Source organism: Malus domestica, chromosome 02, assembly GCF_042453785.1.
Source record: "Malus domestica chromosome 02, GDT2T_hap1".
Classification (NCBI taxonomy): domain Eukaryota; kingdom Viridiplantae; phylum Streptophyta; class Magnoliopsida; order Rosales; family Rosaceae; genus Malus; species Malus domestica.
The window spans coordinates 37,557,881-37,573,188 of NC_091662.1; positions in this window are offsets into that span (position 1 = coordinate 37,557,881).

Consider the following 15,308-nt stretch of genomic DNA (forward strand, 5'->3'; position numbering starts at 1 on the left):
CTAGAATGTGACAATTTGGTATTAGAGCCAATCATTGGCCGGAAGTGTGTCGACGAGGACGTCGGGCCCCTAAGGGGGGTGGATTGTTAAATCCCACATCGCCAAGGGAAGAAGATCTTCTATGCCTTATATGTACATGCCCACTTCATTTAGCACGAGGTCTTTTGGGAGCTCACTGGCTTTAGATTTCATCGGAACTCCGAAGTTAAGTGAGTTCGCGCGAAAGCAATCACAGCATGGGTGACCCACTGGGAAGTTCTCGTGTGAGTTCCCAGAACTCGCTTAACTTCGGAGTTCCGATGGAACCTGAAGCTAGTGAACTCCCAAAAGGTCTCGTACCAAGTAGAGATGGGAATATACATATAAGGCTTAGAGGATCCTCTCCCCTGGGTGATGTGGGATCTAACAATCCACCTTCCTTAGGGGCCTGACGTCCTCGTCGACACACTTCCGGCCAGGTATTGGCTCTGAACTTCGAAGTTCTGATGGAACCCGAAGCCAGTGAGCTTGCAAAATGTCTCGTGCTAAAGGCGGTGAACATGTACATATAAGGCATAAAGGATCCACTCCCCTGGGCGATGTGGGATCTAACAATCCACCCCCTTAGGGGCTCGACGTCTTCGTCGGCACACTTCCAGCTAGGGATTGGCTCTGATACCAAATTGTCACATCTTGACCTGGGCTCCACCACATCCCGAGTTTGACTCCGCCGTAGCACGATATTGTTCACTTTGGGCCCCGACCATGCCCTTACGGTTTTGTTTCTGGGAACTCACACTAGAACTTCTTAGTGGGTCACCCATCCTAGGATTGCTCTTGCGCGAATTCGCTTAACTTCGGAGTTCTGATGGAACCCGAAGCCAGTGAGCTCCCAAAAGGCAGGTGGGCGATATGGGATCTGGCAATCTACCCCCCTTAGGGGCCCGACGTCCTCGTCGACATACTTCCAGCCAAGGATTGACTCTGATACCAAATTGTCACATCTCGACCTGGGCGCCACCACATCCTGGGCTCGACTCTACCGTAGCATGATTTTGTTCGCTTTGGGCCTCGACCATGCCCTCACAGTTTTGTTCTGGGAATTCACACGAGAACTTCCTAGTGGGTCACCTATCCTAGGATCGCTCTCGCGCGAACTCGCTTAACTTCGGAGTTTCGATAGAATCCGAAGCCAGTGAGCTCCAAAAATGCCTCGTGCTAAAGGAGGTGGGCATGTACATATAAAGTATAGAGGATCCTCTCCCTTGGATGATGTGGGATCTAACAAGTTTGAAGGGGATGAAATGGAATGACCGTTTCATCGTTTTGAAAGGAGATCAATAGAAGTGATGAAATAACCATCTTAACCTTACACATGAGGCTCACGTCCAAGCTACTGACGGAGAAATGCCAAAAGTTTTAATTTTGGACGTAAATCCTAATAGATTTAGACCACTGGGTATAAATCTAAATTTTTTTCCATATAGGCTATCTTCTGAATATCTTATGACCACAGTCCATAGAGACTATTTATCTCGATTAGGCCATTGAAATATTAATAGTTAAATATGTTTGTACCATACTTGACCAATCCCGAAACTACTAAGCACCGGTTAACGTTATACCGTCAAGGACCCAGAAGAGTTTCCCTCCAACCAGGAGGCCAATCACAGCGCGACACATGTCGACATCAGAAGCTAATCATAGCACGACACGTGTCAACATCAGAAGCCAATCACAAAACGACACGTGTCAATGTCAGAATGAAACTAGAAACTCTCTTCTATAAATAGAGATCATTCTCTCACAATATTTCCTAATGTCATTTGTACTAAATCATTCACTTGTACTCATTAAAGGAGAACTTGAACCTATATACTTGTGTAAACCCTTTATAATTAATGAGAACTCCTCTACTCCGTGGACGTAGCCAATCTGGGTGAACCACATACATCTTGTGTTTGCTTCCTTGTCTCTATCCATTTACATACTTATCCACACTAGTAACCGGAGCAATCTAGCGAAGGTCACAAACTTAACATTTTCTGTTGTCCCAAAGTCTTCACTGATTTTGTGCATCAACATTTGGCGCCGTCTGTGGGAACGATACTTATTCCCACTCTCTTCAGCTTTGTTAAGCTGGTTTCCACCATTTGTACACTCTCTTTTGACCAGGCATCCCTCTCCAACAAGGGGAACGAAGGAAGCCACAACACACAAAATGACACCCCTCTTGCACGTAGTGCGCAGCAACGAAAGAAGGAAGGAAATATGGTTGTTCTTCAAGCTAAAGTCGATGAGCTAGAAGCTCAGAACAACAAGATAGCAATGAAGAATGAGGTCCTCCAGGAGCAGTATGAGAAGCTCTTTGAGACGCTGCACGAAACTAGGCGTACTTAAACACGCGAGCTCGTTGCCCCTGTGGACATCAACCATCATTTGGGTGCCCCCCAACACGGAGGGTCACCTCCATTCGACATGGGTATCCCTGATGAGGAACGAGCTAATCATCAAAACATTGATCAACATGAGACTTCTTTCAACCCAGATGCTTCAACCCGAAGCAGAAGAAGTGGAGGAAGACACCTTCTTGTAGAAGGGTTGGAAGGATCGAAAGCCATTTATCGTGATTGACGAGACTTCCTAAAGCAACGTTGAGAGAATCCCCTCCACTTATGCTCGAAGATCAATGACCTAAGGGTTTCTGAAAGACTCGGTCCCCTCCCACGACCCAGGCCAGCTGCCAATCTAGGGAAGGAACGACATTTCCCAAATGAACATGAAGGTATAGGGGATTCTGAGGTATTCCGACAAACTCGCCCTAAAAGTCAGTACGGTGAGTCCAAGAAAAAACCACATGCCCTTGCTCAAACTTTCCTACTTCCAAGAGGCGATGGAGACTTACGAAAGAAAATTCTAGTGGTACATGACTCTACTCAGGACCCCCTTGTCCTACAGCTCATTGAGGAAGTAAACAAGTTGAAGGCCGAACGTCAGGCCGAGATACCTGATTGGAACCAACTTAAGCCTGGCCCTCTCACAAGAAGGATCTTCGACACCCCCTTCAAGCGAAGACAAAACAAAAGCTTGGTTTACAACTCTATACTAGAATGGAGGACCCAATTGAACACCTTAACCTCTTTGAGTCCACCATGGCATATCGGATGCACACCGACGAAGAGCGATGTCTTCTCTTCCTCTTTACCCTCTCTGGCGGAGCTCTAAACTGGTATTGCCGTCTTCCACTTGAGACAGTAGACTCATTTGAGGAACTGAGGAAACTGTTTGTTTCCAACACATCTTCAAGACCGATCACTTGCATTCTGCAGATGACTTATACACTACTCGCCAGAAGTAGCACGAGTCACTACAAGAGTATGCCGGTTGATTTAGCCATGAGTATTCTCGCTATGCTGAGGCAAATGACAAGACCGCCCTCAAGGCCTTCACGGCAGGCCTACGTGATTGTTTCTTTAAGTACATAATCAATGCCAACACTTGGAAGACTTACTCTGAAGTGATGGCACATGCTTACAACCACGCCTTCCCCGAAGCAAGGACATTCCAAGGGAACCTCCATATGGTTAACCCCTATCAACAAGTGGGAAGTGGAAATCAAGTTCTACCAAGTGAGGAGATATTGGCCATTCAGACACCCATTGCATCATCTCCTGCCTCATTTAACTACACGCTAAGTCACCAAACGTATCTATCTCTTTGTAAGAGGAATGATTTTTACTCTCAGCAAGCCCATTACAACAAGAGGGATACAAGTTCATATCAAGACAACTAGGGGTGAACGTACCGTCAACTATTATGACTATGGGGCCAAGCCTCACTCTTTCAAAGTGGAGGACTAGGTACTGAAGGAAATGCTATTATAAGAAGACATACACATTACAAATGTTTTGACTCTCAACCGCTTGAGATCTTTTGTCACACAAGCCATTCGACAAATATTTAAAGAAGAGGGAATTCAGACAACTTCTTCTGAGTCTTTTGCGTTCCTAGCACTGGAACACTTGGTCTACGCTGACCTACCCTTATACTCCAACTCAGAGCTTCAACATGCGTACTTTGACACAAAGTATGTGATACTAAGTGTTACAACCAACATGGTTCACATATCAAAAGCATGGATCCCTTCATGCATAGCAAAACATTCATAAGCATCACTCATATCAATCAACATAAACATCATGCATTCCAACACATTCATACATAAACATCATACATTCCAACACATCCATACATTCCAACACATCCATACATAAGCCAACTGTGCTTCGAAAGGGTTTAACATACTTTGTGTCTTCGACACTTGCTACAATGTGCCTTGACACCATACCCTTATTCTCACCAACCAGGTGACGAAATGTGAAGAAGGAACTCATATTCATGCTACCAACCAGGTGATGAAATGTACAACTCGTACTCTAATATCATTTGGCAACTTGCCACTCATGCCACCAACCAGGTGAAGAAGGAACTCATCTTCATGCCATCAACCAGGTGATGAAATGTACAACCCGTACTCTAATATCATTTGGCAACTTGCCACTCATGCCACCAACCAGGTGAAGAAGGAACTCATCTTCGTGCCACCAACCAGGTGATGAAATGTACAACCGGTACTCTAATATCATTTGGAAACTTGCCACTCATGCCACCAACCAGGTGAAGAAGGAACTCATCCTCGTGCCACCAACCAAGTGATGAAATGTGATGAAAGGTGATGAAGGAACTCACATTCGTACCACCAACCAAGTATTGAAAGCCACTCACCATTCATTCCACGTACCAGAAGACGAGTAGTACAACTTGTACATGTTAACTCCTAGCATTCATAAATAATAAAAAACCCTCAAGCTTGACAACTCAACTAGGGGAGTACTTATGCCCAACAAGAGTTATAGTCACCAATAAAGTCTTATTGCAAGCCAACAACAACTTCAGTGCATGGTATACGAAGATCAAGCTATTCAACCCTTTTGCATCTGTTTCAGACATTTCTCCTCTATAACAATGCAAACACTACAACTCGTAGAAAGCTTCACACACTCTTGATTAAGACAGTGTGAAGCAAAACCAATTTATGGTGCCAACAAGAGCTTCATCAAAAGAGTTCAACCACAATTTTCAAAAGCTTTACACACTCTTGATCAAGACAGTGTGAAGCAAAACCAATTTATAGTTCTAACAAGAGCTTCATCAATGGAGGGCAACCACAATTCTCAAAAGCTTCACACACTCTTGATCAAGACAGTGTGAAGCAAAACCAATTTATGGTGCCAACAAAAGCTTCATCAAAGGAGTTCAACCATAATTCTCAAAAGCTTCAGACACTCTTGATCAAGACAGTGTGAAGCAAAACCAATTTATGGTGCCAACAAGAGCTTCATTAAAAGAGTTCAACCACAAATCTTAAAGGCTTCACACACTATTAATCAAGACAGTGTGAAGCAAAACCAATTTATGGTGCCAACAAGAGCTTCATCAATGGAGGGCAACCACAATTCTCAAAAGCTTCACACACTCTTAATCAAGACAGTGTGAAGCAAAACCAATTTATGGTGCCAATAAAAACTTCATCAAAGGAGTTCAACCACAATTCTCAAAAGCTTCACACACTTTTGATCAAGACAGTGTGAAACAAAACCAATTTATGGTGCCAACAAGAGCTTAATCAATGGAGAGCAACCACAATTTTCAAAAGCTTCACACATTCTTGATCAAGACAATGTGAAACAAAACCAATTTATGGTGCAACAAAAGCTTCATCAATGAAGGGCAACTACAATTCTCAAACCTTCGAAGCAAATTCAATTTATATGGTTCATCCAAACCTTCGACTACTACAAGGTGTGGCTTGCATCACAATCTCTTGCTCAACAGTGTGGAAGCAAAATTTGTATATGTTGTCTCTCCCACATTTTCAAATTTCTAGTTTCCTAAATTAAAAAAAAAAAGGAAATTCAACAAAGCTTCATCAATGGAGGACAACAACAAATTCTCAAAAGCTTCACACTATCTTGATCAAGATAGTGTGAAGCAAAATCAATTCGTGGTACCCAACAAAGCTTCACCACAAAAGCTTCATCAATGGAGGACAACTACAAATTCTCAAAAGCTTCACATTATCTTGATCAAGATAGTGTGAAGCAAAATCAATTCATGGTACCCAACAAAAGCTTCATCTCCAAAGCTTCACCTACAAAGCTTCAACTCCAAAGCTTCACCTACAAAAACTTCACCCATAAAAGCTTCACCCACCACAAAAGCTTCACCTACCACAAAAGCTTCACCTACAAAAGCTTCACCCATAAAAGCTTCACCCATAAAAGCTTCACCAACAAAAGCTTCACCCACAAAAACTTCACCCACCACAAAAACTTCACCCACCACAAAAGCTTCACCCACAAAAGCTTCACCTACAAAATCTTCACCCATAAAAGCTTCACCAACAAAAGCTTCACCCACAAAAGCTTCACCCACCACAAAAGCTTCATCCATAAAAGCTTCACCAACAAAAGCTTCACCCACAAAAGCTTCCCCCACAACAAAAGTTTCACCCACAAAAACTTCCCCCACCATAAAAGCTTCACCCACCACAAAAGCTTCACCTACAAAGCTTCAACACAAAAGCTTCACACTATCTTGATCAAGATAGTGTGAAGCAAAATCAATTCATGGTACCCAACAAAGCTTCACCTATAAAGCTTAAATATATATATATATATATATATATATATTTTCGGAAATTTGAAAATTCAAAAATTCAAAAATTCGAAAATTCGAAAATTCCAAAATAAAAAAAAAAAAAAATTGCCTAGGCCTCATTTTCTTTGTGTCTAACAACTTTAATAACAAATATATATGAATGAGGAGTTTTGGGCTACCACTTAGAAAGGAAATGCCTCATTCGCCAACTCCCTCGACCGGAGACTTAGGGGATTTTTACCATATACTACTGCACCTTGATACTCAGAAGTCTCACGACCACTCAGCGACTTAGATTTTTCAAGTCTCCGACCGAGAAGTTTTCCTCACTCGGGAAAGTAAGGGAGCACTACCTCAACATACATGCTTCACTCACAAAGCTTCAACATACAAGCTTCAACAAAAAAAAAATCAAAGAACTTAGTGAAGAAGGCTTTGGTGTATTTAATACAATACGTTGAAATGAAGCAAAGCTTATTTATTGATATCTCCGATAAGTTACAAATATGTACATATACATGAATCAAAATAAGCAAACAAGAGGGATCATTCACAAAGGTTGCTCAAGAGAAATCTCAGCAATCAGCAGAGCCCCAGAAAGAGTAGGCACTGGAGGGTGATCATTCGGAGCCTCAGTACTGGGTAGAACCCCAGAAGGAGGAGGCACCGAAGGTTGATCATTTAGAGCTTCATTACGTGATACAACCTCAGAAGACGAAGGCAATAAATGCCTTTGGAACAAACCCACAAACCTCTGACGATCAAGTAAAATCTGACCATCAGATTCTTGCAGCTGGTCAAGCTTCCTCTTTATGTTTGTAGCATAGTCATGTGCGAGCTTGTGCAACTATTTATTCTCATGCTTGAGCCTTCTGATATCCTGTTTGAGACTTATCACTTCAGCCGCCAACGATTCAACTTGGCGGGTTTGAGCAAATAGACGTTGGGCCATATTAGACACAGAACGTGCACATTGAACACTAAGAGCGAGAGAATCCTTAACAGCCAACACATCAGACCGTTTGGAAAGTAGTCTATTATATTTGGGAGTGAGAAGGTTCTTGGCCACCACCGCAGCAGTCATATCATTCTTCATCACAGAGTCCCCAACAGTAAGAGGACCAGTAGGGGATAAGAAGGACGGGCGCCATATGTTGTCTTGAGAAGGCATGGATGCCTCTTCACCAAAGTTTAAGTCAAAACGACGGTCGGATGGGCTAGACATTCTCAGAAATGATGAAGGAGAAATGAGATGCAATAAATCTCTAAAGTAAGGGGAAAATTTCTACAAGCAATAACTCTCTGAATGTACTTCTTGTACACAATTGGTGCCCTTATAAAAGAAAGGGCAACATGGCCGTTGGTTCAAAAATCCAAGAGTCACCACTCTTCGGATTTCGAAGAGGCACCACTCTCCACACGCAACATCAGCTCCTTGGGTACCACAGATAACTTTGCCAAAAATCTCTGACAAAGTTTAGACACATAAATTTTGAAGGTTCAGCTACCCTACTATTACCCATAATGGTAAAGGAACAACACCACTGCTTGATAACTGGAAAGTCCCTATGTGTGTTAACCTCCGTGCACCGTAGCAAGGCAGACTGGAAAAAATGTCCAACCTTTACTCACATTCGAGAAAACACTCCCAACAAGATTGCTTGCTCAAAAATCGAAGAGGCACCGTTTTCCAAATCTCGAGAGCCAGACTCCCAACAGAATTACTTGCTCAAAAATCGAAGAGGCACCGCTCTCCGAATCTCGAGAGCCAGGCTCCTAATAAGATTACTTGCTAAAAAATCAAAGAGGCACCGCTCTCCGAATCTCAAGAGCCAGACTTCCAATAGGATTACCTTCTCAAAAATTGAAAAGGCATCGCTCTCTAAATCTCAAGAGTCAGACTCCTAACAGGATTGCTTTCTCAAAAATTGAAGAGGCACTGTTCTCTGAATCTCGAGAGCCAAATCCCCGACAAGATTGCTTGTTCGAAAACTGAAGAGGCACCGCTCTCCGAACTTCGAGAGCCAGATTTCCTTGGATAAAGCTTGTCTGCAATCTTCACACGCAACATCAGCTTTCCAGATACCACATACCACTTTTTCAAAGTGCTCTGACAAAGTTAAAACACGTGAAGCTTGCAACTCCCACTACATTGCTACGACCAAAAAGGGTAAAGGAATAGCATTACTACTTGTTGTTAGGGAGACTCCTATATATGTCGACCTTCATCCTCCACGGACAGGTAGACATGCAAAAATGCTCAACCCTTCCTCATATCTGAGAGGGTACTCCTAATGAAGCCTCTCGAAATACTCAGTTTTCTTCCCCCCCAATAATACCTATGCAAACCAGCCACACCAGAGCAAGAGTATCTCATATCATCAGGGTCAAAAGCATGAGTATCCCATATCATGCTTTTTCCCTGTCTTTTCCTTTGCCCTTGTTCTTCCCTACAAGACAAGGAGAAAGAGAGCAATTAGTCAGCACTTGGAATCAAGCTTCCAGTCAGGAACTGATTGCCTAGAACCCTTTACCTAATTACTTACCTGACATTGCTCTCGAGTACTCATCTTCAACATCTTATGCTTCCAGAAAAGATACCACATCTGCCTGAGGAACAGATAGGGCAAGTGAAAAGGATACAGGGAAGCATGTGAAGACAAGCACAACAGAACACGTGCCAATTCAGCTTTACTTCGTCAACAGCAAAAGTATCCCATATCAGCAAGGTCAAACACACTTTTAATTTGATGGACTTGTTTTGACCCTCAAATTCTTGAGTCGGCCTTATACTCTGGAGGAAACCAGAAAACCCACCAGCCTAGTTCAAGAATAAGCATGTGGAATGTTACTTCTTCAAAAGCAAAAGTATCTCATATCATCTCTTCTCCATTTGCTTCTTCTTATCCTTGTTGTTGTTTACGACACAAGGAGAAGGAGAACAATCAACCGCAAGCCGAAGTCGAACCTCCGATCCAGGTTGCTTGCTTGGAAGTCTGATTGCTTACCTTGTCTGTTACCTCTTTCGTCAAATCTCCTAGCTCGGCGACTTGGGGGACTCCTACTATAGGGTTTTGTACTGCACTTGACCAAGCTCGAAACTACAAGTAAGCTTCAAGTGAAATTGATACATTACCTTGTGCATCTTCATCGGTTAAAATACCACCCATGGATGGAGGAAAAGTACTTCCAAAGAAGATGCCACATCTACGTATAAGGCAGATAAGGCAAATGAAAATGATACCACACTTCGGTACTAAGAAGTTTCGTGATTACTCAATGGCTTGGATCTTGTAAGTCCCCAACTGAGAAGCTTCCCTCACTCGAGAATTTAGGGGAGTACTGTTTGTACCATACTTGACCAATCCCGAAACTATTGAGTACCGGTCAACGTTATACCGTCAAGGACCCATAAGAGTTTCCCTCCAACTAGGAGGCCAATCATAGCGCGACACGTGTCGACATCAGAAGCCAATCATAGTGTTGGAAATGTGCCCTAAAACCAATCATATGATGATACTTTACGGATATTTCACATGTTAAAATAATCTAGTTTAATATCAAGGGCAAATATTATTGTTTTAAGCCGTCTCATATAAATATTATATGCTTAAATGATAAGTCCAAGGAATATGTAATTAGGAGAATATAATTTAAAGAAGTTAGATTCATGAGACCATTCTCTTTCGTATACATATCCTAAACGTTCCTGATCCTAAGATTGCCAATTGGGCATTAACAGTCCGTTAAGATCAGTACGTGTTGTGTCTTCTCTCAGGGAGAGTGACTGGTCTCGAGTCATTGGTGTGATTGACACCAAGACAAACATGTAGGTGCTCAATAGAGAATGAGTCCATTGAACACGATTAACGAGTTCTCATACTCATGTCACATGAGAACTCATGGTTGGGATAATGCAAAGTAGTCATTTGACCTGAGGCATCATAGTTGTCTTGTGGTTAGGTCCTTGATCTTTGACTATGTCAAAGTCACTCTGTTAGAGGGTGTCCACGGCATAGTTGGGGTTAAACCACTTAGCCATGGAGGCAAGTGAATGCGCAACAAGGGATCTTTAACCTTCAAACTGTTTGAGGGAAAATACTCTATGATATGATTAAGAATCTCTGGCCAGAGTATGAATGAGATTTAGGAAGTCGTTCCAAATCACATTCAAGGTAATCATATAAGTAAATGAATCACATTGGATAGTAGACATGATTAAACTATCAAACCAAACAATGTGGTCAAGAGTATTGTATTAGAGAAATACCGTATTGCATTGTAATCCTAAACTGAATAGGTTATCCACCTCTTCTGATTAGCTTGGGTAACCATGACATACTGCTAGGTGTCACTCATGGTTTGTGGAAGCCCTAAACGTGTATAATCACTAAAGGGAGAATTGAAAGTAAGTTTCAATTCACAATCGATTTGAAAGAGTTCTAATCGCCCACTGCCTCGCTAAAAGAAACCTAATGGATCGTACACCGTGTAAGATAGAGATTGAAGAAACAACAAAGATGAGTAAGGATAATTAAATGGTTTAATTATTTATGGCAATGATTAATTAATATGTTAATTAATCAAACGAATAAAGTTCGTTAAAGACCTCGAGTTAGTTTTGGGCCGCAAGGCCCAATGAGATTTGAATGTCAAGCCCATTAACTCAAGTTGTATGACAACTTGAAAACACAAAGGGCATGAAAGCCCAATAAACCCTTAATGGCCGGCCATATAGAGAAGGGTAGTGAGCTTGGCTTAATTGCAAGTTTGCCACTCCATTGTGAGGTGGTATAAAGGCAACTTTATAGACATTTCATCCTTAGGGTTTTCTTTTGGAGAAAATTGGAGAGCACATGTCTCTCCCTTTCTCTCTAGGAGGCCGGTCCCTTGGAGGAGATTAGCTAGCAATCTTTCCTCCTCCAAGGTCACTTATCTCTTCTTCAAGTCCATCCTTGGTGTGGAAAAATTAGACGTTCTCAACTTTGGGAACTTGGAGAATCCTTTCAACCATCCTCATCCAAGAAATCCATGGATCTAAGAAGCAAGGAATGAAGGCCCTCTCCTTGGGTGATTAGCCTTTGCTTATGCAAAGAGGAATCAACAAAGGTATAAAATCTCTCAACTCACTTTGTTCTTGAATTGAGTCTTGGTTCACCTTTCTATTAGGCTTTGAATTTCATGGGTAATGTTTTGTTTTTGAGTGCATACAAGCATGATTCCGCCTTTAAATGTTAATTGCATGCCATAGATGTTGCTCAAATGAACATGTTTTTCACAAAATTTCATTCACATAGCGCGACACGTGTCAATATCAGAAGCTAATCACAACACAACACGTGTCAATGTCAGAATGAAACTAGAAACTTTCTTCTATAAATAGAGATCATTCTCTTACAATATTTCCTAATGTCATTTGTACTAAATCATTTGCTTATACTGACTAAGGGAGAGCTTGAACCTATGTACTTGTGTAAACCCTTCACAATTAATGAGAACTCCTATATTCCGTGGACGTAGCCAATCTGGGTGAACCACGTACATCTTGTGTTTGCTTCCCAGTCTCTATCCATTTACATACTTATCCACACTAGTGACCGGAGCAATCTAGCGAATGTCACAAACTTAACATTTTCTGTTGTACCAAAATCCTCACTGATTTTGTGCATCAACAAAATATATAGAAATTGGTTAAAATTGTTTGTTTCAAAATCCCAAATTGAATTATCTACGCTTTATTTATTGTTGTAGTAGTTTCCAAGGATTGGAATCTGGCCTGCAGAAATATTTTATGAATTATAAAAATTAAAATGCACTTCCCTGGTTTGATATATTTAGGTGAGCTCTGAGGCTGATAATGGTTCAGCTGTATATGGATTTGCTTTTGTTGTGCTGTGTTGCTTTAAAGTTTTGGATGGGTGCTATCAGTGAAAATGCCTCATATGCTGCTTTAGGGACTTTATTGATGTAAGTATGTTATTGTATTCTTTTAGTAGTGTATTATCTTTAATGAAGTAGTTAGGCTTGAGAACTGATATTCTAATGTTCTGGATGGTATTTGACTTAGACATAGGATTCTCGCCAAATCCTCTTTGTGAGGATCCGGAGATCCTTTTTATGAGGATTCGAAAATCTTATTTGTGAGGATTCAGGTATATCGTACGGTCAATTTTCATCATGTGCTATTTGTGTTCAATTTTAAATAATATAATTTAAAATAATTTTTTATCACACAATATATGATAAAATAATAAAACTAAAGAATCTCCGAGATCCTCGTAAAGAAAATCCGGCAAGATCCTCTTTCTTTTGACTTAGGTGTCAGTTAAAACAAGCTAAATATAAAGGACAAGGATTGTATGCCCTCCCACTTCCGGTGCCCTTCCATGCCCTCCTATTTGTGTGGTCACGGTTAAGCCACGTCAACATTTTATATTACTATTTATTTTTATCTTATTATCTCTATAAAAAAACAATATAAAATGTTGACATGGCTTAACCGTGACCACACAAAACAGGAGGGCACGGAAGGGCACCGAAAGTGGGAAGGCATACAATCCTTGTCCAAATATAAAAGTGGATGTAAATACTTTTCCGCAACCCCCTTCCCCCTCTCCTCCTTCACCTCCTTACTCTCTCTCCTTTTTACTTTTCGGTTTGTCAGATTTCTGTTTTGATGCATGGAAATCATTTCAATTGATACTTAAGTCCTCGAGTCAATGCAAGGCTGTTAAGAAAGAAGAAATTTTTCATTGTGATCGGAACATAGATAATACATTACATATTTATATATAAGTGATGAAAAATCGTATTTTTTAAGTTATTAACTTTTTAACACACATATCCTACCATTTATAGTGACACATGATGTACCATCCCGTATTCCGATCACATTAAAAAATCTCTTCCAAAGAAGTTCAAAAAGCATTAAAAAAGTAAATAGAGCTATCATTTCATCAATTTATGTGTATTTGATCATTCATTTTGAAATACTCTGCCTTATCTTAAAGTGCCAATAGTTAAAATATTTATAGGAATGCAATTTATTTTTAAAACAATTCAGAAGCATGCTATAAGACAACTTGGCTCTTCAGTTTACCATCTTCTTGGACGTCACACAACCTTAACGGATGCAACTCCGAATCGATGCTTCATCTTTTTCTACTCAAATCGCTAGGCGGATTTCTTAATTTTAAGAATTATTTTCTGCAGTTTTTCTACAAGATCCTCTTCTATTCTGTTTTGTTCGACAATTTTCCTCTTATTTGGGCTGCCTTTTTTCTTTGAGAAATACTCAGAGATATGACAATTATTTAATTTTGCAGCAAAAATATGACATTTCGAATATGCACAGCATGCATATGCCATGCACAACAATCGGATAGAAATAAAAAATTTCTTACATCTTGAACTAACTCAATTGCCCTCGTATATAAATAAGTTATTTCCTCTAATTTTCTGATTTCTTTCTCTATCTCTCTCCCCCTCCTCCTCTCTCTTTTCTCACTTTATCCCTCACGCACGCTCTCCCCCCTTCTCACTGTGCACACACGATGCACAGTCATTCTGACCAACACCGTCTAAATCGAAGCCACCACTAATTTCATCTCGTCCTCACGAGTCCAAAACATCTAACCTTGTCACGAATCTCATCCCTAAATTGTTGGAATCAAAACTCAAGCAGGCTGTGAGTTTTCGGCCATTTTCTGGCAACATGGCAAACAATCAAGGCTCGAGACCACTATTACTGGACTCGCATCGAGGGTGGGAACAAAGCCCATTCATTAAACGTTGGTGTTTTGTTAGATAATTTTTTTCAGGATTTGCTCACTGTATGTACACAACATACACATGATATTCTCACAAATATGAACCAATCTAAAAATCCAGAGCTCACAAATCTAAAGCCAACCCAAAAATCCAGAGCTCACATCTCTCTCTTCCAAATCAGAAAAATGACGTCATCACTTGTCTATATACACTATATGCACACCACATGCACATTATATATACAATGCACGCATATGATATGATGTTCGTTGTCGTTGTTTCATGGACAGACATGACACTTAACGTCCTTTAAGCTTTTTCTTGATTTCATTTTTCGCCAAGGCCAACTAGGTTGTGGTCATACTTGCTAAATTTGGAGGCACAACATACGTGCATTATAACTAGTGAACATTCCCGCTTCTCATATTAAGATGTAGCCATGCACTTGGAAAAAAATTTCACAAATTTCTGCAATTGGACACTTGAACCAAAAATTGTTCCATCCCAGTTTTGTAGCACTTCAAAACCTGAAATTTATTCCACAACCCATAGGCCCCAACATGAAACACAAACCCAATTAGTATTAATTCATCTTACAAAACTCATTTATTCCATAAATCATTGATGAAGGAATTTGGAATTAAACACCCTACCTTACTATGCATGCTGAAACTTTAGTTGTTGGAAAAAATGGAACTTTCCAGCTAAACATAAAATATGGTACAAAACCCAGCCCACTCTTCTCACCTCTCTTTGGACTTCCCTCTCTTCAAAATCAAAGCTCAGAGATCTGAGCTCAACCCAGAAATCCAGAGCTCACATAGCTCTCTCAGCATCCA